This window comes from Thamnophis sirtalis, unplaced genomic scaffold (genome assembly GCF_051295495.1).
Source record: "Thamnophis sirtalis isolate CommonGarterSnake01/CBP01778 unplaced genomic scaffold, rThaSir2_p1.2 scaffold_3, whole genome shotgun sequence".
Classification (NCBI taxonomy): Eukaryota; Metazoa; Chordata; class Lepidosauria; order Squamata; family Natricidae; genus Thamnophis; species Thamnophis sirtalis.
In genome coordinates this window covers 143,407,756-143,432,002 of record NW_028261383.1, presented here as the reverse complement: position 1 = coordinate 143,432,002, position 24,247 = coordinate 143,407,756, and the positions used below count along the sequence as shown (strand labels likewise).

Here is a 24,247-nt window from a genome sequence, read left to right as displayed (position 1 = left end):
ATTGAGGGCCTCATCAGTGTTGTATTTGACCTCGGGGTGGGGGTGTCCATGGTTGGCATGTCCAGCTTGACGTCATTCCTGTCAGGGGCGCCTGTGATGGCCTGAGTGCTCTGTCAGCGAAAACAGGCTCCTGAGCTCCGTTTTCGGCTGCCACAGCCTCCTGCAACCCTCTTCCAGTGAAAACAGAGCTCAGGAGTGCCGCACACGAGTAAAGCAGTATATAAGTCTGAGTGCTATTGTCATTGCTATTGAACAGTCACTGAATGAACTGTTGTAAGTCGGGGAGTACCTGTAATTGCCTGTTTCTGCCATTCACTTTGATGAATGCATCATTCCCTTTCTTTATCTGTTTCTGTATCCAGCTGGATCCTGAGAACACGGGTTATATCAGCACAGAGAAATTTCGGAACCTCCTCCAAAGACATAGCTCTGAACTGGATCCACATAAACTGGAAGTGCTTTTGGCCTTGGCAGACAACAATTCGGATGGGAAGATTTGTTACCAAGACTTTGTCAACTTGGTAAGTGATTTTCTAGCTGGTAGAAGAGAAAATGAGAGTGTGTGTATATAAAAGCATCCATGTCTGGAAATACCTCAGGATGTAAAGGAAAGAAACAGATGGGAGTATAATGAGAAGGGAATACTGCTAGTCCTTGGTTTATGACCATAATAGGGACTGGACAATTTGTTATTAAGTGGTACGGTTGTTAAGCAAGTCATCGAGTGATCTGAGCTGATTTTACCTTTTTCTCCATGAATGTTAAGTGAATCACTGTGATTGTTAAGTGAATCACAACTGGTGACCTTTCCTGCCGGCTTCCCCATTGACTCTGCTGGTTGGAGGCCACCTGGAAAAGTTCAAATGGTGATCACGTGACCACAGGATGCTGCAACAAACATAAATTCATGATGGTTGCCAAGCATCCAAGTCGTGATCATATGTTGCTTCCCCATAGGAATGCGATGGTGGTTGTAAGCATGAGGATTGGTTGTAAACAGTGGTGGGATTCAGCCAGTTCGAACCTATCCTGTTTCTCTGAAAGTAAGACCTCCTTGGATAATAAGCCCAATCGGGCTTTTGAGCGCATGTGCTAAAATAAGCCCTTCCCTGAAAATAAAACCTCCCCCAAAATATTGCAACACTGCAGCAGCCGTGAGGTGACTATGCTTGCCGCCTCTTGCACCTCAAAAATAAGGCCAAGCTTATTTCGGGGATCAAAAGAAAATAAGGTCCTGTTTTATATTTGGGGAAACACTGTATTCAGGAGAACCGGTTGTTGGAAGAAATCTTATTTTGTTTTTTTCTACTTTATAGGGCTAATCCTGTAAGAAAGGCAGGGAGGAAACATTCTGGTGTTGTTTCTAGCCTAATCTTTATTGCCCTGCTTACAGAAGATGCCTCTCCGGTTAACTCTTATTACATTGTAACAGCTAAGGTGAAGTGCTGAGTGATGTTGAGTTGCCCACGCCCACATGGTCACTTGGCCACAGAGCCACGCCTACCCAGCTGGTCATTAGGGCAGAAAACCGATAGTTAAATTATTTGAATCCCACCACTGGTTGTAAGTCATTTTTTTCAGCATTGTTGTAACTTTGAACCCTCGTTACATTAATGGTTGTAAATTGAGGACTTCCTGTAATCTCTAAAAGGAAAAGGGAAGCACTGGTAGACTAATCGGCACAGCAATCAATTAGCAAGTCTTGCCTTGCCTGCTGAGATTGTCTGAAATGGTATAGGTCAGATCTCCTGCTTAAGCAGGGGGCTGGACTAGAAGACCTCCAAGGTCCCTTCCAGCTCTATTCTGATTCTGATTGGAAGGGGATGACCAGATAGATTCTGTGGTTATTGTAGGCTTGACTACTGTATTTTTCGGAGTAAAAGATGCACCAAAGTTTTGAAGAGGCCAATTTAAAAAAAAGTACAGAAGTAGATAGAGGGAGGGAGGGAGGGAGGGAGGGGGAGAGAGAGAGAGAGAGAAATATAGTAGGTAGGGAGAGAGAGAGAGTAGGTAGGTAGGTAGATAAAGGGATAGAGAGAGAAAGAGAGAGAGAAATACAGTAGATAGGGAGGGAGGGAGGGAGAGTAGGTAGGTAGGGTGCGTAGGTAGATAGAGGGGGAGAGAGGGAGAGAGAGAAATACAGTAGGTAGTTAGGGAGAGAGAGTAGGTAGGTAGATAGACAGAGAGAAAGAGAGAGAGAAATACAGTAGGTAGGTAGGGAGAGAGAGAGTAGGTAGGTAGATAGAGAGAGAGAAAGAGAGAGAGAGAGAAATACAGTAGGTAGGTAGGGAGAGAGAATAGGTAGGTAGGTAGGTAGGTGTTTCCATGTGCTGGAGAAGGAAATCGCTGACAATCTGCAGTACCTAAGACTTTGTTTCTGCTGGCACAGCACTTGATCAATCTAATTCTCATCAATCACTCTAACTAAAGAGCTTTCTGAAAGGGAAAAAAGTTTTTGCACTCTGCAAATCTTCCAAAAATGGCCCATTTTTCATGAAAACGGGCCCGTTTTTTTTAAAGGCATGAATAGCCTTTGGGGGGGCTTGCAGAGTGCTCCTGGAGGGGTGGGGGGCAAAAAACAAGCAAACAATGGTCCGTTTTTTGTCAAAATTGCATGCATAGCCTTATGGAAGCTTATAGAGTGCTCCTGGGGGCAGGGGAGGCTGTTTTTTTGCTCATTTCTGCCCTCCCCAGTGCCCAGGAGCTCTCTGAAAGCCTTCTACAGGCTCTGCACGGCCATTTTGGTGAAGGGGTGGGGTTTCAGGAGGCAAAAAATGCTGTATTCAATGTATAAGACGCACCCAGATTTTCAGCCTCTTGTTTGAGGGAAAAAGGTGCGTCTTATACTCCGAAAAATATGGTAAGTGCCAGTCCATTCTGGGCTGAAATTCTTAAACACTGGTTTTAGAATATTAGCCAGCAGCATCACAAGAGAGAAGCAGCTTACGTTACTGTGCAGAATTGCCCTGGAGTTTAGAAATCCTTCTCATGCAATATTATACATCTATTTCAGCCCAGGAATTCATGTATACATAATTTGCTTATTTGTGCATTTATTTATTCAGTGTGTTTCTTCTGTGTAATGAGGAGAGATCCATTTCCCAATGTGCAGGGTTAGAAAAACAATTTTTATGTTCCTTTCTGACACGTATGTTTGCATTTCTACTTTCCAGAAGCACAAATGACCTTAGCTAGAGTTTGGGGATTTCTGGTCATTTTGAAAACTGAATTATTTTAAGCCCATTTGTGCTCAGCCCCCCTTTTTTTGTCCCTTTTCCAAAACTGAATTATTCAAAAACACAGTTTCAGTTTTGGAAAAAGACCCAGACGAACCACAAACATCCTCATTCTTTTTCCTGTTTTGAGTTGGAGAAAAACCAAGGGAAGGAAAAGAAGAAAAATTTGAGAGAAAGCAGAAGGGGGAAAATTACACTAAAAACAAAAAATGGTTGTGGTCCCCTGCTTTATAGTGAAATGAAAGTTGAGCTCACAGTGTGGGAAAGTTGGAGATTGATGGGGTTAAGACAGCTGAGTTTCTTTAGAAAGTGCAGATCAACCCAGGGGTGTGTGTGTGTGTGTCTTTTAATTGGATGGCAAGGAAGAAGCAGAGAAGACTAAAAAATGCATTTAGGAGGGCCAAAAGGCAGAGCAGAAGCAAACTACCTTGCTGTGAATGCTTGGAGATCAATTTCAAACCCATATCTTTGATGTGATGTGGAATTTGGCCTAACTTCCCAGTCAATATTTTGGATTGTGTTCTACCTAAAGAAGTATTGCTTTGATTTCCAAAACCTTTTACAAACAATGCTTAGAGGTACACACTATCTTCTCCAAAAGGAGCTGAGTTTTGTAGAGAAAGCTCTAGATCAGGGCTGTCAAACTCATGTCACCACGTCGTCATCATGTGACGTATCAGGACTTTTTCCCCCTTCCCTAATCCGAGAGGTGGGCATGGCAAGCATGTGATGCATCCAGCCTGCGGACCTTGAGTTTGACACCCTTGCTCTACATGGAGTTTTTTTGTATTCTTCCTATTTACTTCCTCTGGTTATCTCACTGGGTTCTGAACATGAATGGACTTGGTGAATTTATGAAGATCCTGCTACTCTCATGGTGAAGAAGTGTTGCTTTGACTCTTTCTACACACAAGCAAATCACAGTATCACAAACACACCAGTCTCATTCCTGGATGGATGCAGTGGTGGGGTTCAAAAAAAATTTCTACCAGTTCTGTGGGCGTGGCTTTGTGGGCGTGGCTTGGTTGGCATGACATGGCTTGATGGGCATGGCTTGGTGGGCATGGCAGGGGAAGGATACTGCAAAATCCCCATTCCCTCCCAATCAGCTGGGACTAGAGAGGCAGAGAATAGATGGGGGCAGGGCCAGTCAGAGGTGGTATTTACCGGTTCTCTGAACTACTCAAAATTTCCTCTACCGGTTCTCCAGAACTGGTCAGAATCTGCTGAATATCACCTATGTATGTATGTATGTATGTATGTATGTATGTATGTATGTATGTATGTATTCCTTCCATGAGTACCTGGATAGATGGGTAGCTTCTCTTAGTATCCATCTCTAGTACCACCATGTTCTGTCCTCAACACAGGTGTATAAATCCTGAAACAAATGTAGTGAAAAAGACTACCATATTTTCTGATGAAAAGGTGATATGCCATCATTTGTTTATTAGATTTTTATCTTGCCTTTACTACTTTATCAGTAACTCAAGGTGACAAACCTACCTAATGTTCCTTCTTCCTCCTATTTTCCCCACAACAAGAGCCCTGTGAGGTGGGTTGGGCTGAGAGAAAGTGACTGAGAGGTCACCTAGTTGACTTTCATGGCTACAGTGGGACTAGAGCTCACCGTCTCCCAGTTTCTAACCTAGTATCATAGACTAAACTGGCTCCCTTGTTTTCCCTCTTTCTTTGGTTGTTTTTCATGTTCTATTTTCTCTGTTACAAAATACTTTTTCTTTCTTTCAGTCATTAGTTCTGTTCAGGTAACCTCAACAGCTTACTGGAAGTCACTTTCTCATATTGATGCTCAGTAAACACTTCTCTTTTTTATGAAGTTTCTTAGAATCCTCTCTGTTCTAAAGTTTCCCGTGAGTCAAACAATCTCCAGGCGGTTGCTGTTAGCAACAGCACATTGCACTGCAAGCCCAAGTGTGTTGAGCACATCCATGTGTAACCTCATAGGCCTTCTAAGTGGTTTCCCACATATAGTGAACAGCACCTGTAATAAAACATGGCTTTAGTGTTTACTGAAATGAATCCGGAGCACTGCTAAAACCAAATACAGTCTTAATCTGCTGCCTTTCAGAAGTTTTGAATTCTCCTTAAATTCTGGTATCACCCTTGACTATCAGGATCTTTGTCTTGAAATGTGGATAAGCATCTCTAAATCAGGGGTGAAATCAACTTACCTTCGCTACCGGCTTGCAAATGTGAGCGCACAGAGTATCAAAAAGGAGACATGATGATGTGTGGGCAGAGCCTCCCGCCACCACCGCCACTGGTTTGCCCGAACCTGATAGAACCGGCTGAATTGCAACGCTGCTCTAATCTCATATCCAGAAGTTGCTTGCTTTTCATAATTATGTATCTCTCCATGTCCGTACAGATGATTTGAAGTGCAAGTTCAAACTTTTTAAGAAGGTGACCCGACACACCTGAGTAATTTTCTGACTTGCTGGCTAAATAATTGACTTAAAAATGGAACAATTTGCTAAGGGAAAACCTTTCACTGGTTTCAGATTCCCTTAAAATTGAAATTCCATTCTGTATCTCTTGGTTCTACCAGAGATGTTGCTCTTATCAATGCCTTCTGCCTGTGCTTGGGGTTAAATAGATAGCAGCCAAGTTAATTGCCTTTATTGATCTTCTTTTAAATTCTTTAAGTGCAATTTGTGCCTTCTCTTGTTCTTCTGTTTTACTTGTTTATCCTCTGAATAAACTTTATATAATTGTACAATTGACTGTAACGATTTTAAAAGATAACCTTCCCTAAACATTCCCCTAAACTATCTCTGCAAGATGGCATGACTCCCTTTGGTTCTTTGGATTTTTCAAGGGTTTTATTAAATTCAGCCTTAGGTTTTAGGGAAAGAAATCTAGCATAAGTGCTCATTTTAAATTTTAATTTTAATAAAACTGTTAATTGTATTTTATTTCTAGAGATGGACTGTGCATTAAATCTCTCCAACTAACTATACATGATGGACATAGATTAGTTTATGAATCTGGACTGGTAATTCCTTTTCAGGATTTTCTGTGGGTTTGGAAGCTAAGCAGAGTTGCATCTGGTTACCTCCTGAATTGGAGATTACCAGGAAATAACAATTGTGGTCTCAGTTGTGGTTGTGACTTGAGATCTACCCAGAGGTGGTATTCAGCCAGTTCAGGCAAGTTCTGGAGAACCGGTAGCGGAAATTTTGAGTTGTTTGGAGAATCAGCAAATAGGCTGGCCCCGCCCCTGCTGCCTCCCAGCTGATCTTCTTTTGTTGCCCTGAACAGGAGAACGGAGCTGGAAAGCAGGTTAGTGGGCTGGGGAGGAAATGGGGATTTTGCAGTAATCTTCCCCCAGGAGTGGGAAGGGAATGGGGATTTTGCACTATCCTTTCCCTGCCACACCTACAAAGCCACACCATGCCCACAAAGCCACGCCCATAGAACCGGTCGTAAAAAAAATTGAATCCCACCACTGGGCCTACCTGTATGTCTAACACATTTCTCCACTATTTCTTCTCCCAATCTCATTTTAGGATTCACTAGGCCATGTCAAAATGGGTAGTGAATGGGAGCTGAAAAGGGAAATTCCAAGCAGTGCTCTATTTTTAGATCTGTCAAAACTCTTTTGGAAGTATTGTCACTTGGGCTTGTTTTCTTGTCAACGATGCACAAATTGTTTGCCAGTGTAGTATCTTGGTCCAGGTTTTGTTTCAACTCCTCAATCTGATTTCTACCTTGGAGAAATTCAGGAAAGAGGCCAACCCAGGTTTAGCTTGCTGTGAGAGCTCTTTTCAAATGCCTTGCCTGAAATTAATCAATCATCTAATTAATTGGCTTTTGCAGTTGCGTTCTCTATCCTTTGGCTGTAAATAAAGCCAGGATTTAAATTAGCTACGTTGTAAATTAAAATAAAATAGGGATGTCATTCAGAAGTGGCTGACAAGGCTATTTTCTTCTGAGCCACATCCAGTAAACTGGTTGGAATTGATTAATATGGCAACATATCCCTCTAACTAGTGTGTTTTGAGTGATTATTTATTTACTTTCTAAAGCCATCTCATGAACAAGTGACTCTGGATGGCATGCAAAAAAACTTACACATTTAGTTTTTAAATTGTTTACATTTTTTAAAAATATAAATTTTCAGGGTGAGCGATCACTATTAGAGTTGGCAATGAATTGCATGTTTGTCTTTTTAATTTTTATTGAAAACCTTTCAGAGATATAAAAGATACACATTTAAGAAAAAGGGAGTAGAGAAAGAAATGCAAATATAGAAAAAGAAAAGATATAAAAAGAAACAACTTCCAAACTTCTTCATCACAGTTGCAATCTTATCCTCATTTCCTTCCTCTCTAAGGTTATTACAAGATCTCTCCTCTTCCAATATTAAACCCTTTTCAATCAGCAAATCCAGAAATTACAAAACATTCCCTTCCCCCAATTTGGGGATCCAGCAAAACATCTTTTCTAAACATTTTAAATCCACTTTCAATGCCATCTCCATATTTTCATTTATTTATTTTATTTATTTGATTTGTCAATCGTTTACAAGATAATAGGTATAAGAATAAACATGAATATGAATGACAAGGGTACAAATAAGTGGGGACAGTAGGACAGGGATGGTAGGCACGATGGTGCTCTTATGCATGCCTCTTACAGACCTTTTAGGAATGGGGTAAAGTCAATAGTAGACAATCTTAGGTTAAAATCATGGGGGTTTGGGGATGAAACAACAGAGTCAAGGATTGCATTCCAGGCATTGACCACTCTGTTACTGAAGTCGTATTTTCTGCAATCAAGTTTGGGGCCGTTTACATTTAGCTTGTATCTGTTGTGTGCTTTTGTATTATTGTGGTTGAAGCTGAAGTAGTCATTGACCAGTAGGACATTGTAGCGGATAATTTTGTGTACTATGTTTAAGTCTGACTATAGGCGGCGTAGTTCTAGGTTGTCCAAGCCCAAAATTTCAAGCCTTGTGGTGTAGGGAATATTGTTAGGAAAAAAAATGATTCTTCATTAGTTGTTTCCTTCTTTCTACCTATAATCTCACTGCAATTACCATATAATGTACAAAATCAGTCTTCCACAAATCTCTTCTATTTGGCTGTAGATAATTCACAGTAAAAAAAAAGTTCTGGTTTCATCTGAATTGTAATTTTTAAAAATCTTTGTATCAATGGGTGTTTTGTATCCAATTTTTCTTTTTCAAGTCACTATGTATGAGAATTCAACCCTTTATGTGTTCCACATTTCCAACATTGATTAGAGGTTATTTATGCTTCTTAGACAGTTTCTCTGGGATCATGTAGCAGTGTTACATATTTTTTTATGAAAGTTCTCTCTCAAAATGTAACACGCATTTTGTTATGAACTTCAGATCCTTTAATCACAGTCTCTCCCATTGGTCCATCTGTATATTTATAACCAACATTCTTAGCCTTTTTAAATCATTTTTAACTTGTTCTTCAGTCTTAAAACTCAGCAAATGTTTATACATCTTAGCAATCACATATTCATGATTTGTCCCCCCATAAGATTTCTAGTTCCATTTTATGCTTTTCAATTCCAGTCCCTTTTTTAATCTATATCAAATGTCACCCTTAACTGTGCCTATGAAAACTATTGACAGCTAAATATTTCTGCAGACAATTGTTCTCCTGACTTATGTTCCCTTTGCTGCTGTACCAAACAAGTCTTGCTATGTTAAACATTTATCCGCCTGCTATTTCTTTTCTATGAAATGCTTTTTGCGTTACAACCAGTGAAGGCATCTTCAGGCATGACTTGGATTTATATCAATTCCATATTCTTAATATGGCACTCCTAACATAATGATTTTGAAAGTCTACGTTAACTCTAATTTTGTTATACTGTAAAATCCCATGCCATCTAAATCGTAGGTTGTATTCTTCTAAACCCGTGATGACAAACCTATGGCATGCGTGCCGGAAGATCTCTCCAAGCATGGGAGCCATCTCCCGTTGCTCTTCCGGGTTCCAGTGTGCTGGCCAGCTGGTCTTCATGCATGTGGGAGTCCTGGAAACTGAAAGAGCAGCTGCCTGGTGTGCATGTGTGCCAAGAAGATGATCTTCCGGTTTCTGGCGTGCACATGCACACGGGCCACCTGGTCTTCCGGTTTCTGGCATGCATGCAATACAATACAATACAGTACAGTACAGTACAATACAATACAATGCAATACAATACAATACAATACAATACAATACAATAGCAGAGTTGGAAGGGACCTTGGAGGTCTTCTAGTCCAACCCCCTGCCTAGGCAGGAAACCCTATACCGTTTCAAACAAATGGCTATCCAACATCTTCTTAAAGACTTCCAGTGTTGGGGCATTCACAACTTCTGGAGGCAAGCTGCTCCACTGATTAATTGTTCTAACTGTCAGGAAATTTCTCCCTAATTCTAAGTTGCTTCTCTCCTTGATTAGTTTCCACCCATTGTTTCTTGTCCTGCCCTCAGTTGCTTTGGAGAATAGTTTGACTCCCTCTTCTTTGTGGCAGCCCCTGAGATATTGGAACACTGCTATCATGTCTCCTCTAGTCCTTCTTTTCATTAAACTAGACATATCCAGTTCCTGCAACCGTTCTTCATATTGTTTAGTCTCCAGTCCCCTAATCATCTTTGTTGCTCTTCTCTGCACTCTTTCTAGAGTCTCCACATCTTTTCTACATCATGGCGACCAAAACTGAATGCAGTATTCCAAGTGTGGCCTTACCAAGGCATTATAAAGTGGTATTAACACTTCATGTGATCTTGATTCTATCCCTCTGTTTATGCAGCCTAGAACTGTGTTGGCTTTTTTGGCAGCTGCTGCACACTACTGGCTCATATTTAAATGGTTGTCCACTAGGATTCCAAGATCCCTTTCATAGTTACTACTGTTGAGCAAGGTACCACCTATACTGTACCTGTGCATTTCCTTTTTTCTTGCCTAAATGTAGAACCTTACTCTTTTCACCATTGAATTTCATTTTATTAGATAGTGCCCAATGTTCAAGTTTGTCAAGATCCTTGTCAAGATGCGCGCGCAAAGACCAGCTGGCCAGTGCACATGCCAGAAACTCTTCCCAGCTGCTGTTCCGGTTTCCAGCGAGGACACATACGCACACTCCCGTTTCGGCACTCAGTACCGAAAAGGTTCGCCAACACTGTTCTAAACTGTTTTCTGTTTCTCAATAGCAACCTCCTTGTTCATCCAAACTGAACATCAGGCTGGAAAATACACTTTGACCGTCTGACCGTCCTAATCCTCCTCTTTCCTATGCATCCTGTAAAATTTTATACTTAACTGTTTTTTCCCCATTCCACATAAATCCAGGTTTGTTTGTTTTTTGGTCTTTGCGTGAAATGCATGCCATTTATCAAACTGCTGTTTGAATAAAAAACATAATTTCAGGTAATATATTCATTTTTATCACAGACATTCACCCTAGCAATGACAGTTATAAATTCTCCCATCTTAAAACATGCCCAACGTCCTTCCATACCTTAGCACAGTAATTTGGAAATAATATAAAGTTTATATTAGTCATAAAAATGCCCTATCCCAGATTAGAAGACCTCCAAGATCTTTTCCAATTCTCTTATTCTGAACATCTCTTTGTAACCAAAAAGGCCATGTATCTCCTGCTAACATCCCTGTGTCATAATAGTAAGCATCAATGAGTAACATTCCCCCCCCCTCAGAGGCCTTGCTGCTTATAAAATATTATTTTCTCCTTCATCCAATAAAAACTCAGCATTTTTAATATAGTGCTCTCTTTTAAAACTATGGAGGGGTGATATACTAAATCAGATGCCTTTAGTGGTAGCAGCTTTGTGTTATGCTGACACCCTCTTGCAGATATTTCATTTCTATGGAGCCTTTTGGCCTTAGGGATTTGTCATAGAGAGCTAGTTGAGTCTGCTTAGTATGAACCTTTTTACTGAGCATTTGGCATTCTGCTGAAATAAACGGTTTAGGATTTGGAGGCTAATGTTGAGCAGCTTTCCCCAACCTGAAGCCCTCCAGATGTTTTGGATTTCAACTTTCATAATTGCCAGCAAACAGGATTGGGAATGAGACCAATCCTCAGCATCTGACTGAGATTCACTTTCTTTCTTTGTTCATATGAAGAAATTTTTTTTACAACCATACTTTGAATTTGCCTGGATCTTTAAAACCTCTGAATCTCTCTGCCAAATTGGAAAATAATAATAATAATAATAATAATAATAATAATAATAATAAATGCCATTAAGGCCAAAATCGAAAAATCCTCTGATGATGCCAAATGCAGACTTTGCAAAGAAGCTGACAAAACTGTTGATCACATACTCAGCTGCTGTAAAAAAATCGCGCAGACTGATTATAAATTGTGGCACAATTCAGTAGCACAAATGATCCATTGGAATTTGTGCAAAAATTATAATATTAAAACAGCAACAAACTGGTGGGAACATCAGCCTGAAAAAGTCACAGAAAATCAGATGGTCAAGATCTTGTGGGATTTCCGTATACAAACCGACAAAATACTGGCGCATAATACACCAGACATCACACTGGTTGAGAAAAATAAGGTCACAATCATAGACATTGCAATACCAGGTGATAGCAGGGTCGCCGAGAAGCAACATGAAAAAATCGCAAGATACCAGGACTTAAAAATCGAAATTCAACGACTATGGCACAAACCAGCAGTGGTAATTCCAGTGGTAATTGGCACACTGGGTGCTATTCCAAAAGCACTGGAATTACATTTAAAACAGTTAAAAATTGACAAAATCACCATCAGTCAAATGCAAAAAGCCGCACTGCTTGGATCTGCACGCATATTACGAAAATACGTTACGACGTCCTAGGCCCCTGGGTGGGGCCCGACTAGTAACCAATGCCAAATCCGGCGAAACAACTGGCCGCTGTGATACAATTGTATAATAATAATAATAATAAACCAGACATCACACTGGTTGAGAAAAATAAGGTCACAATCATAGACATCGCAATACCAGGTGATAGCAGGGTCGCCGAGAAGGAAAATGAAAAAATCGCAAGATACCAGGACTTAAAAATCGAAATTCAACGACTATGGCACAAACCAGCAGTGATAATTCCAGTGGTAATTGGCCACTGGGTGCTATACCAAAAGCACTGGAATTACATTTAAAACAGTTAAAAATTGACAAAATCACCATCAGTCAAATGCAAAAAGCCGCACTGCTTGGATCTGCACGCATATTACGAAAATACGTTACGACGTCCTAGGCCCCTGGGTGGAGCCCGACTAATAACCAATGCCAAATCCAGTGAAACAACTGGCCGCTGTGATACAATTGTATAATCATCATCATCATCATCATCATTATCATCATCATCATCATCATCATCATCATCATCATCATCATCATCATCATCAAGTAAAGAACAAAAATCTACTGAAGACCCAACAGACGAAACAAGAATACAGAAAAGATGTGACAAAATTAAGAATGGAGAGCTGGCAGAAGAAAGCATTGCATGGCCAATTTCTGGAAAAAATAAAAGATAAAGTGGACAATGAAAAAACTTGGTTATGGTTAACAACAGGTACATTGAAGAAAGAAACAGAGTCTCTAATCCTGGCTGCGCAAGAACAAGCTATCCGCACAAATGCCATTAAGGCCAAAATCAAAAAATCCTCTGATGATGCCAAATGCAGACTTTGCAAAGAAGCTGACGAAACTGTTGATCACATACTCAGCTGCTGTAAAAAAATCATGCAGACTGATTATAAATTGCGGCACAATTCAGTAGCACAAATGATCAACTGGAATTTGTGCAAAAATTGTAATATTAAAACAGCAACAAACTGGTGGGAACATAAACCTGAAAAAGTCACCGAAAATCAGATGGTCAAGATCTTATGGGATTTTCGTATACAAACGGACAAAATACTGGTGCATAATACACCAGACATCACACTGGTTGAGAAAAATAAGGTTACAATCATAGACATCGCAATACCAGGTGATAGCAGGGTCGACGAGAAGGAACATGAAAAAATCGCGAAATACCAGGACTTAAAAATAGAAATTCAGCGATTATGGCACAAACCAGCAGTGGTAATTCCAGTGGTAATTGGCACACTGGGTGCTATTCCAAAAGCAGTGGGACTACATTTAAAACAGTTAAAAATTGACAAAATCACCATCAGTCAAATGCAAAAAGCCGCACTGCTTGGATGCGCATGCATATTACGAAAATACGTTACGACACCTTAGGCCGCTGGGTGGGGCCCAACTAGTAATCAATGCCAAATCTGGCGAAACAACTGGCCGCTGTGATACAATTCTGTTGTTGCAAATAATAATAATAATAATGCACAGCTAGTCCTCCTCCTGTTTAAGGAACTTAGATGAGCCATTGAGCCCAATTACAAGGAGAGACATTATTTACTATGCCCCTGAAGTCAGGGGGGGAGGTGTAACTTACATTTGGCAGCTGTGGCCCACTCAGGTCGCTTTTCTCACATGGTGTCTTGCAAATCCCAACAAAGCCTGCACAATAGGGAGGCCACCGCATCTGCCATGATAGCGTCTCTGTTTCCAGGTCAAGCATTCTTCCTCTTTTCTCTCCCTTAGCAAAACAAAGGGTGGGCTTGTTACACGGGACAACAACTCCCAACGGCCAAAGCCAAACCAGGCTCCTCTTCGATGGTCTCGGGAATGGGGGGGGCAAAGGGGTGAGGCAGCTGCTGCTGAGCTGAGAGCCACCTGCTGGCCTGCTCCTCTGGTGGCCTAGTTGAGAAGCAGATGTGAAGCAAAGCAGGACAAGGCAGGACAATGCCGCGGAGCAGGCTGCTCTTGTGTTGCTTTAATCCAAGATGCAGATTGACATCCCTGAGTGGAAAGATGAGAAGGGCTGCTCCTCCCTTCCTCCCCTCTGAATGGAAGATGGGTAGCCTAGCTTTAATTGGATTGGAGATGGAAAGATTTCATGGCCTGTTGAAAGATTACGTTTTGTTCTAGTTGAGAACCTGACGTCTGTATGGATTCCTAAGAAACATCTCCCCCAGGTCCACCCCAGTTTTTCCTTACAGCTGTAATGTATTGGTGCTTCTTTGCACCCACTAGATGCGAACATCCAGTGCAGTTTTATCATAGTGTGCAGTTGCACCCATTCAGCCCACTTGCAAGAGGTATCTAGAAAGCCTTTTGATTCTGATTTTCTGAATGCAGGCATTCCCCGTATGCTTCTCTCTTTTTTCATCCTTGAAAGGGTTAGGCCAGGGGTGTCAAACTCAATTTCATTGAGGGCTGCATCAAGGTTGTGTTTGGGGGGGGGGCAGCTTGACATCACTCATGTCGTCTGTGGTAGCCCAAGTGCTCTGCCAGTGAAAATGGGCTCCCAAGCTCCATTTCCAGTTGTGATGGCCTCCTGCAATCCTCTGCCAATGAAAATGGAGCTCGCGAGGGCCATGCGTGGCCCTCCCAAGCTCTGTTCTCACTGGTGGAGGCACCGCTGGCCATTTCTTTGCTGTTTCCATGGCAGCGCTGTGGACCAGATTTAAGCACCCTGCAGGCTGGACATCTCTGGGTTAGGTGAATAGTTAGGGATGGCAAGATGGAAGAGGATGCTGTGAATCCTGACAGGTGCCATTAATGTTAGCTTCTGGACAGTTTGTGAGTTTGTACAGTTGCATAACTGTATGGACAATAGGTCAAGCTTTCCTTATTTTGCACAGGTGATAGACATTTTGATTATTGTTTTTCAACCCACAATCAAGTTCAGCAGCCCTTTAACCTTTAGAAATATGTCAAACCCTTCTCTTGACAAAAGTTGATTCTTCCTTTTCTTTAACTTTCAGTGATGCTTCCTTTTCTCCCAGAACATTGACAAATAATTTGTCTGTGCCTTTTCAGCTGTTACCAGTATCTTGCTAATAAATAGTTTAAATTCTATGCCACATGAAGAAAGTTAGGCCCTCAATAAACCAGGTACTGGGAGTTGCTTAAGGTAAGATTGGCATCAGTCTTGTGAGAAGTCTGAATGTATATCTTTCCCCCCTTGCCTTTACAATCCAAGAAACTAGGGAGTATCCTTTCTAATATGCTTGCCACACCCCTGTTGCTTCTGTGGGCTCAGCTGCCCCTTATCTAACTGTTGTGTGGTTTGTGGCTCTTGCCTCCCAAGATCATTCCCATGTACCATTAAGGGTGGTGCAGTGGTTACAGTGCAGTACTGCAGGCTACTTCTGCTGAAGACCTGCTGCCAGCAGTTTGGCAGGTCAAATCTCACCAGGCTCAAGGTTGACTCAGCCTTCCATCCTTCCGAGGTTGGTCGATAAATTGAGGATCCAGATTGTTGGGGGCAATATGCTCACTCTGTAAACCGCTTAGAGAGGGCTGTAAAGCACCTTGAAGTGGTATATAAGTTCTGTGCTATTGCTATTGCTAGAAGCAGGGCTGTGGCATACACTTGAAAGAAAACCAGGAAACCGTATTTGTGGAGTGTGTCTGGCAAGAACAAAGAGTGTTTATTCACAGATAAAATGCAAGTGTAACACTTGTAACCATCCTAGGTAGTTAGAGGACAGATAACAAAAAGTTAGTCACCCTGCATATCTCAGCTAGAAGTTAGGAATAGAGATGGCCTGGAGCACATGGAAAGTGTATTAGATAACTCCTGGAGCATTCATTAGCTAAGGCGTAGGAATAGGGATGGCTAGAAACCAATAGAACAAATTGTTAGATCATTACTAAATATTTATTAGATGATATTTCTTATATATTCTGCCTTCTGCTTTAGTGAAATTGTCTAAAGCTCTCTTAATTCTTTGTTCTGGGTCCTGGCATTTTTCTGGCTGGGACCCCTTTTAGTGAAGTGCTTCAATAAAAGGAAACAAAACCTGCACCTCTGGTCCAGTGTTCTTCATCAGCCTCCAACCCAAATTGGGGACAACAATTACACCTGGTCATTACACACATAAGGCATTTGAATATAGTGTATACTGATTAGAGTATGTGGACTTCCTCAGAGCAGACTTCTGATCTGGGAGCAATAGAATGAGAGAGAAAACATAAAATCTAAGCTTTGTTTCTAGGATAAATGCAGTAAAAGAAGTTTATAGGATAACGTGCTTTGACACAGACTGAGAAAAAAAATCTCCAAGGGAGAGAAGAGGTTATTATATATATATATATATATATATATATATATATATATATATATATATATATATATATGTGTGTGTGTGTGTGTGTGTGTGTGTGTGTGTGTGTGTGTGTGTGTGTGTGTGTGTGTGTGTGTGTGTGTTGTATTTGTGCTGATAAATAATATACATACATACATACATACATACATACATACATACATACATACATATATCAAGTAGGTTAGAAGGTTATAGCATTTTAGCATTAGCATCTAGCACTTTACAACACACTCTGAACACTATACGATATAGAAGCGTTATTTGCATATTGCCCCCAACAAACTGGATCCTCATTTTACCAACCTCAGAAGGATGAAAGGCTGAGTCAAATCTGAGTTCTGCCAGTTCGAACTCCAGTCTGTGGGCCTGCAATACTGCCTTCTAACCACTGCACCACCAAGTTATATGTTTAGTTTGGCAAGATTCTGTCCATTAAGTGAAAGCAAATGAAGGATTTAACTCATTTATAGCTTACTGTTTTATTTCTGGCCTTGGGCCTGAAGTGTGTCGACTTTTTAGTTAACACACTTACTTTGTTTAACCCTTCTGTTCTTCCTCCCAATTTGAAAGTAAAGAGGAAGGAGAGGTACCAATAACAGCAGAATTATTTAGAATTCTACTAGGTGTTTAGCAGTAATGGCTAACCTTTTTCCCATCGCATGCCAAAAGCGGGGGGAGCGCAGGGGGATTGTACATGTGACCCCTCCCGTGAACATGAGTGTGTGACCCCCCTCTTGCCGCTGCTTATGGCCCGCAATGAACCTGTTTTTCGCCCTTCCCAAACTCCAGAGGCTTTTTTGGAGCCTAGGGAGGGAGAAGATAGCCTCCCCCCTCCGGAGGCCCCCCTGGAGGGTGAAAAACTGCCTTAAAAGAAGGTTGAAGTCAGCTGGCCAGTGCACACATGCGTGCTGGAGCTGACAGGGCAATGCCTCACGTGCCCTAACAAATGGCTCCGTGTGCCACGCATGCCATAGGTTTGCCATCATGGGTGTATAGTCTCCTTTTTGACCTCTCCATTTTTCCCTCTCTCTTTCCACTCCTTGAAAAATTATGGTTACTGTTCATCATTATTAACAAAATTATGATAATGCATATAATTCATTCCTGTAAAATGCCACTTCCCAAACTTTTAGAGAAATCTGTCTTCATCAATAAAACCCAGGGAAAGGGACAACATTTTGGCTTTCTACTGACAGAGTGCACGTTCTATGTAATGTTTTTTATGGTTACAGATAACTCCAGTGTGCTTGAGGGGAAAGACATTGAAGTGGTTAAAAAACATCCGCACACCAACCCTCATGATAAAAAGGAGAAAACATTACATTCCAGGTGGATTAGATAACACTTTTAAAATATCAATTATTTTTTTGCAGGAAGAGTTGTTATGAAGAAGCGCACCATATGTCTGTGCTGAAGTGGATAATGTACATTTATTTCTTCTTTTTTATTATAAGTATTTTTCAGTGTTTAGAAATGTCTCTGTAGCATAGAAAGGCTGAGAGCCAAAGAATCGAAGCCTTTGAACTATGTTGCTGGAGAAGACACCTGCGAGTTTTCCATGGGTTTGCAATGGATCGGACATGACTTCACAACTAACAACAGCAAAAGCATAGATATTTCAGTTACATAAAACCTATGCCTTCTATTTTGCTGTGCAAGATCCCAGGGTTGATTCTGCTCTTTCTAATCCCCAATGGCTATCTCCAAAAGCTGACCAATTAAATCTTGCCACCAGTTTATTTGAAGGAAGACAGAAAGCAGTTACTGAATGACTTGGAGGTTTTTCTTAGGAAATGTATAATCTGAGGCTGAACTTTTGCACAGTGAGTTACTATAACATGCTTGGGTTTGGGACAGGGCTGGGTTTCAACCGGTTCGCACCAGTCCCTGCGATCCGGTTGGTCGCCGAACCCGGAAGTAAGTAACTTCCGGGAACGGCGAAGCCCCCCCCCGCGCCTGCGCGCGCCCGCACACCCGCGCCCGCTCCTTACCCGGTTTTTTCGAATTTTGCGCTTTCCACGCATGCGCAGAACGCCTGCGCGATCCTCCAGGAGCAGCTGGAGCATCGCGCAGACGCTAGTACGCATGTGCGTGCTGCGTGCGTGCGTGCGCACGCCACATGCGTGCGTGAGGGCGCCGCGTGCGTGCGTGAGGGCGCCGCGTGCGTGCGTGAGGGCGCCGCGTGCGTGCGTGAGGACGCCGCCGGCCTCGTTCCAACCGATCCGGTTGGAACGGGGTGAGAAACCCACCCCTGGTTTGGGAGTTCGTTATGCACCCAGAAGCACATTTGCTTTTGTGATTGACTTTGAAGCCTCTGGATTGGTCAGGTGTGGAAGAAATATTGGGAGCTTGACTGTTTTTTAAAGATGATTAGGGGACTGGAGGCTAAAATACATGAAGAACGGTTGCAGGAATTGGGTATGTCTAGTTTAATGAAAAGAAGGACTAGGGGAGACATGATAGCAGAGCTCCAATATCTCAGGGGTTGCCACAAAGAAGCGGAGTCAAACTATTCTCCAAGGCACCTGAGGGTAGAACAAGAAGCAATGGGTGGAAACTAATCAAGGAGAGAAGCAACCTAGAACTAAGGAGAAATTTCCTGACAGTTAGAACAATTAACCAATGGAACAACTTACCTCCATAAGTTGTGAATGCTCCAACACTGGAAGTTTTTAAGAAGATGTTGGATAACCATTTGTCTGAAGTGGTGTAGGGTTTCCTACCTAGGCAGGGGGTTGGACTAGAAGACCTCCAAGGTCCTTTCCAACTCTGCTATTCTATTCTATTCTACCCCATTAATAGAACGTTGCCCTTGAGTTTCCACCCTTTAGTTTCCATTTTCCGTAGCTGAGGTACAGGAAGTTAAAGACTGTAGTCTTCATGAGATCAAGTTCATACAGTGCTAACATATGCTTATCATATGCTAATTAACCGATCATCTTGGGGTGAGCTTGGGAAAACAATGTAATGAGTTGCAGTGGGAGGACAATAGGCAACAGTCCTGAGAAAGTAGAAAGTGTGAGAAAGAAACTCATAATGACCACCCCTTGATATTGTGATGGGACAGGGAGACTTTCATTGGGTCTCAAGATTCTACTGTTATATCCTGCAGCGAGAAAATATTATTTCTGGAATCCTTTCTTTCTTGGCCTGACCCACCATAAAAGGTTGACCTCAGTCTTGAACGCTGAGAGTTCTTCCTGGTCCCATTTTATACCACAAAATCAAGGCAGGGACTTACACAGGACTGAATTCCTGTTTCTCCTCTCTTCAAGGCCCCTTCCTTCTCCAAGGTTGTCTCTACATTCCTTTACATTTCCCACTTAGAAATTCAAGGGAGATTTGCTTCAAAACTCATGATGGGATTTTGGATTGTTTTGAGGTGCTTTAACTCACCTGACTCATGGACTTGCAACAGTTCTTCATCCACCAATCTCTTTTGAAACCAAATCCTGGATTAATGGAGGAGAGACCATGAAAGCAAACCGAATGCTGCAGAAATGGGAGCCTCGTGTTTTTCATGGTGGGCCTGTTTCTCTTAGCGGCTGGCTCTTTAAATGGCCTAAGGATAACACTTTGGCAAACTTCCAAGCGAGTACTTAATTTTCAGCATGTAAATGCTCCAGTAGTTTCCTTCACTGGTAGCTGCACTATGTACTAATTATAGTTGCCTGGAGTAGAGTTATAGATGTCAGACTCTCTAAGTGAATGGCTGAATGAATATCGCAGGGCTTACTTGGGTTCAGAGTTGTGTTGAATTGTAGGGAAGAATTATGGATTGGTTAGTGAAGAGAACTTTTTGCTTCGGGCTATTTATTTATTAAGTGCATAGTGCAGACACCACAAGAGCAGTAAGAAGTTACAGTACATAAAGCAGGCTTCAATATGACACATGTGAACAAAATGGCTGGGGCCTCACAATTCTATGACTGTCGTCTTACCTGTTTTGACTTCTGCTGTCCTGTAGACACTGTCCATATATAAAGCTTCAAAAAAAAAAACTACAGCTTTCTCCTTAAGGTACACACCAGACTTAAAGAAAGAGAAAAAGAGAGAGAAAGAGAGAGAGAGAAGAATTAATTACTCCTCTTCAAGAAGTTGAATAGCGGTGGACTGCTATGGGTTCGCCTGAGTTTGGGAGAACCCGTAGCTAACATTATGGCTGGTTCGGAGAACCTCCAAATCCCACGCCTGGCTGGCCCCACCCACCCTCCCCTCCAAGGAGTCTCCACACAGCCTGTTTTGGATGCGAGGTAAGTGCAGGGCCTGCGCAGAGGCTCAGGGAGGGGAAAAACAGGCCTCCCAGAAGGCCTCCAAAGCCCGGGGGAGGCAGTTTTTGCCCTCCCAGAGGCTCGAGGAAAGCCTCCAGAGCCTGGGAAAGGCAAAAATGCCCCCCCCTTATGGTGCAGGAGACCAATTAGGCCATGGCCACCATGGCCACACCCACCCAGCAACTGGGCAGAGAACCCGTTGTTGAAATTTTTGAAGCTCACCCCTGAATAGGGGGCCAGAATTTTTCCAGCTGCTCCGTTCCAAGTCCTCTCCTTTCTACTGTCAGCCTTGTGAGGTAATCCAGACAAGAGATGCATTCAGGATCTATCTAAATCCCAAGATTAAAACGAACAGAATCTTGCAAATCTGAAAATACCCCTCTCTTTTCTCCCTTTTACTGTCCCCAAAACTAGCGAGGTTCCCTTCTGAGACGCTTTTTCTACCCCTCTTTTGGACTCATTTTTAAAAAATCAGACCATTCTCTAAGCTGTGGCTTTTCCCCGTGTCTCCCAAGGCCATTCCTACATGCCATGACATCTGCCTTTTAGTCATATAGTCCAGGGAGAAACATTTCTCTGCCTACCCTATGCTCTCCAATCCATACATCCAGGGAGAAAGATGCCAGGAGAAAAAAAGGCAGAAATCTTATCAACATACAAAAATACAAATACAGATGCAATACTATTATTATAGTTGGTCATACAATCAGACAGATGTTGACACTTTTATCCCCCTATCGAGTCCTTCCCAAGACCCCAGGATAGACAGAATTTGTATTTTAATAGAGTTAAAGGTAGCATCACAGGATGTAAACTGTTCCAAGTAGAGCTGCCTTTTGCATTTGACTGATGATGGTTTTGTCAATGCTGATGGTGTTCATGTAATGCTCCAGATGTTTTGCAATTGCACCCAAGGTGCCCATTACTGTTGCTATTATCTTTGCTTTCTTGTCAACAACAATGTAGGGTGTTATCCAGCAGGCGCTTCTCTCTCTCTGAGTTCTAAAGACCCAGACCACTTTATCTTCTTCATTCTCTATTACTTTTGTCTATTTTTGCGGTCCCAGAAGTTCTTGCTTGCAGGAAAAAAGTATTTCTTGCAGATAGTCCAATGCACTATGGTTGCTATTTTGTCATGTTGTTGTTTGGAATCAGTCTGTATGATCTTGTTGCAGCAGCTAAGCAGGTGGTCCATTGTTTCTTCAGTTTCTTTGAGGGGGATCGGGGTGGGGGTGGGGGTGAGGGGCACTTGCTCTCTATTGCTGTCTTATCAATTCTGGCTTTGTATGCATTTGTGCTTAAGGATTAGTCTTGTGCAGTCATAATTGGCTACTTGTCTTTTTCTTCAACTTTCCTGCTTCTTAAATCTTGTTATTGGCTTTGCCTGCTTTTTTTTAATGTACTGGCTCTGTGATACATTGCCTTACCAGTTTTTTTCTTTTCTTCATTTGGTCTTTCTTGTAGGCCAGTTTGATCTCTCCAGTACTCAGTAAGCCTTCGTGGTATACTAGCTTCAGTGCATTTTCTTCACTATCCTTCAAAAATGTTCTTCCAATGCTCTTTTTTCTTCATCAGCTGCTGTACATTTCATTCCAAACTATTTTCCTTTGTAAGTAGAGCCTGTCAACATTGCTGCATGGATGAAGAGCATGATTCATTGTCGTTCTTTTTCTGATCTTCCTATCCACGGCTTCTAATTCAGTGCGTATTGCAGCTGTGTATCTAATGACTGGAATTGCCCAGGTGAAAATCACCTTGATTGCAATTCCTCCACAGTATTTGGACCTTAAGATCTTCTTCACTCCCTTGATGTATTCACTTCTTCTTGACTTTAGTTTGCTTGGTGTTGACAGCTTGAAGGATACCCAGGTACTTGTAATGATCATCTTAATCCAGACTCTGGATGTTATTTCAGTACCTTTGCTGTGTATATGGATAGTGTTGAGCAGTGAGATTATTTCCGATGATGTTTTTCCATACAGGTTCAGATCATTCATGTGAAGGAAGTGCGATAGTTACTCAGTATTGTTGACAGAGGAATCAGTGCAATGACAAACAGTAGTAGTGAGAGTGAGTCTCCTTGAAAGATATTATCAATCTTTTCCAATCCATTGACACTGACCAGGAACTATACCTTACATTGTGCCATGGATTTTTGCACAAAGTTTCTGATGTTTTCACTGACTACTGTTGTTTTCACGCACTTGATTATCCAATCATGTGGCAAGTCAAATGCCTTCAATCCACACTGCATTCAAGTCGGTCTTCCTTCTGTTGCAATTTTATAAAATCATCTTGTCAGTTAGGAACTGATCTTTTGTTCCTCTGCAATTTGGGCAGCGTCCCTTCTGCTCAAGTGGAAACAGTTTATTTTCAAATAGATGCTCTTGCACTGCCACACCGGTTAGCAATGTGAATGTTGTGGGTAAAGCAGGCAATTGACCTTCGGTTCCCAGCTGCCCTTTGGTTGGATCTTGCATTGTTAGTTAGGTTTTGCCAATATTAACAGATCTTCAGTTTTACCTCTTTGAAGTATGTGGTTCAGGAATGAGTTCAGATGCTTCAACTAAAAGCCATGCATTTCATCTTCCCCTGGTGTTGGCCAATTCTTGATCTTCCTTGACATTTTCTCAACCATTTCTGCTGTTATTACAAGTTCTTTCATTTTAGCTTCATTTTAATTCTTGCCCACTGTTTTTACCTAAGCTCTATTCCTATTATATTTCTTTGGGTTGTCTCATGGCTGTGCCCAAAACTGCACTGTTTCTTCTTTGTCAGATGTTGACTGAAGTAGCCTGCAGTACCACACTCTAACCATTGCGTCACCTCTGCTCTATTCCAAGACCACACTTGGAATATTGCATCCAGTTTTGGTCGCCACGATAAAGATGTTGTAGATGTTGAGACTCTAGAAAGAGCACAGAGAAGAGAAGCCTAGAGACTAAAATATATGAAGAACAGTTACAGGAATTGGGTTTATCTAGTCTAGTGAAAAGAAGGACTAGGAGTGATATGATAGCAGTCTTCCAATACCTAAGAGGCTGCCACAGAGAAGAGAGAGAGAGAGTCAACCTATTTTCCAAAGCACTTGAAGGCAGAACAAGAAGCAATGGATGGAAACAAGAAAAGAACCAACCTAGAACTAAGGAGAAATTTCCTGACAGTGAGAACAATTAATCAGTGGACCGGCTTGCCTTCAGAAGTTGTGGGTGCTCCATCACTGGTATTTTTTTTTTTAATAACAGATTGGATAATAATTTATATGAAGTGGTTAGAGGATCTCCTGCTTGAGCAGAGGATTGATTTTCAAGATTCCTTCTGACTCTATTATTCTGTTATTTCTTGATCAGGCATTGGTCTTCTTCACCTTCTTTTCTTTCATCTGTTCTAGCTTGCTTACATCTGTTTGTACCATGCTGATCTTAGTTTCCAGCCTGATCTACCATTTTGGTAGTGTGCTATTTGTCTTTTCTTTCTGGTTTGTTGATTTTGCACCCAAGATATTCAGTTATCACCGCAGCCGTGCTGTATATTAGTTGGTTGGA

General features: G+C 41.8%; 1 protein-coding gene across 1 annotated transcript in view; it reads left to right on the top strand.

Annotated features, from left to right (window-relative positions):
* The first annotated feature begins 365 nt into the window (after positions 1–365).
* Positions 366–24,247, top strand: part of RHBDL3 (rhomboid like 3) — a 68,615-nt gene continuing 44,733 nt past the window's right edge. Inside the window, exon 1 of the mRNA XM_087707855.1 lies at positions 366–521. The gene's annotated coding sequence lies outside the window, so the exon portion shown is untranslated. The remainder of the gene's footprint in view (positions 522–24,247) is intronic.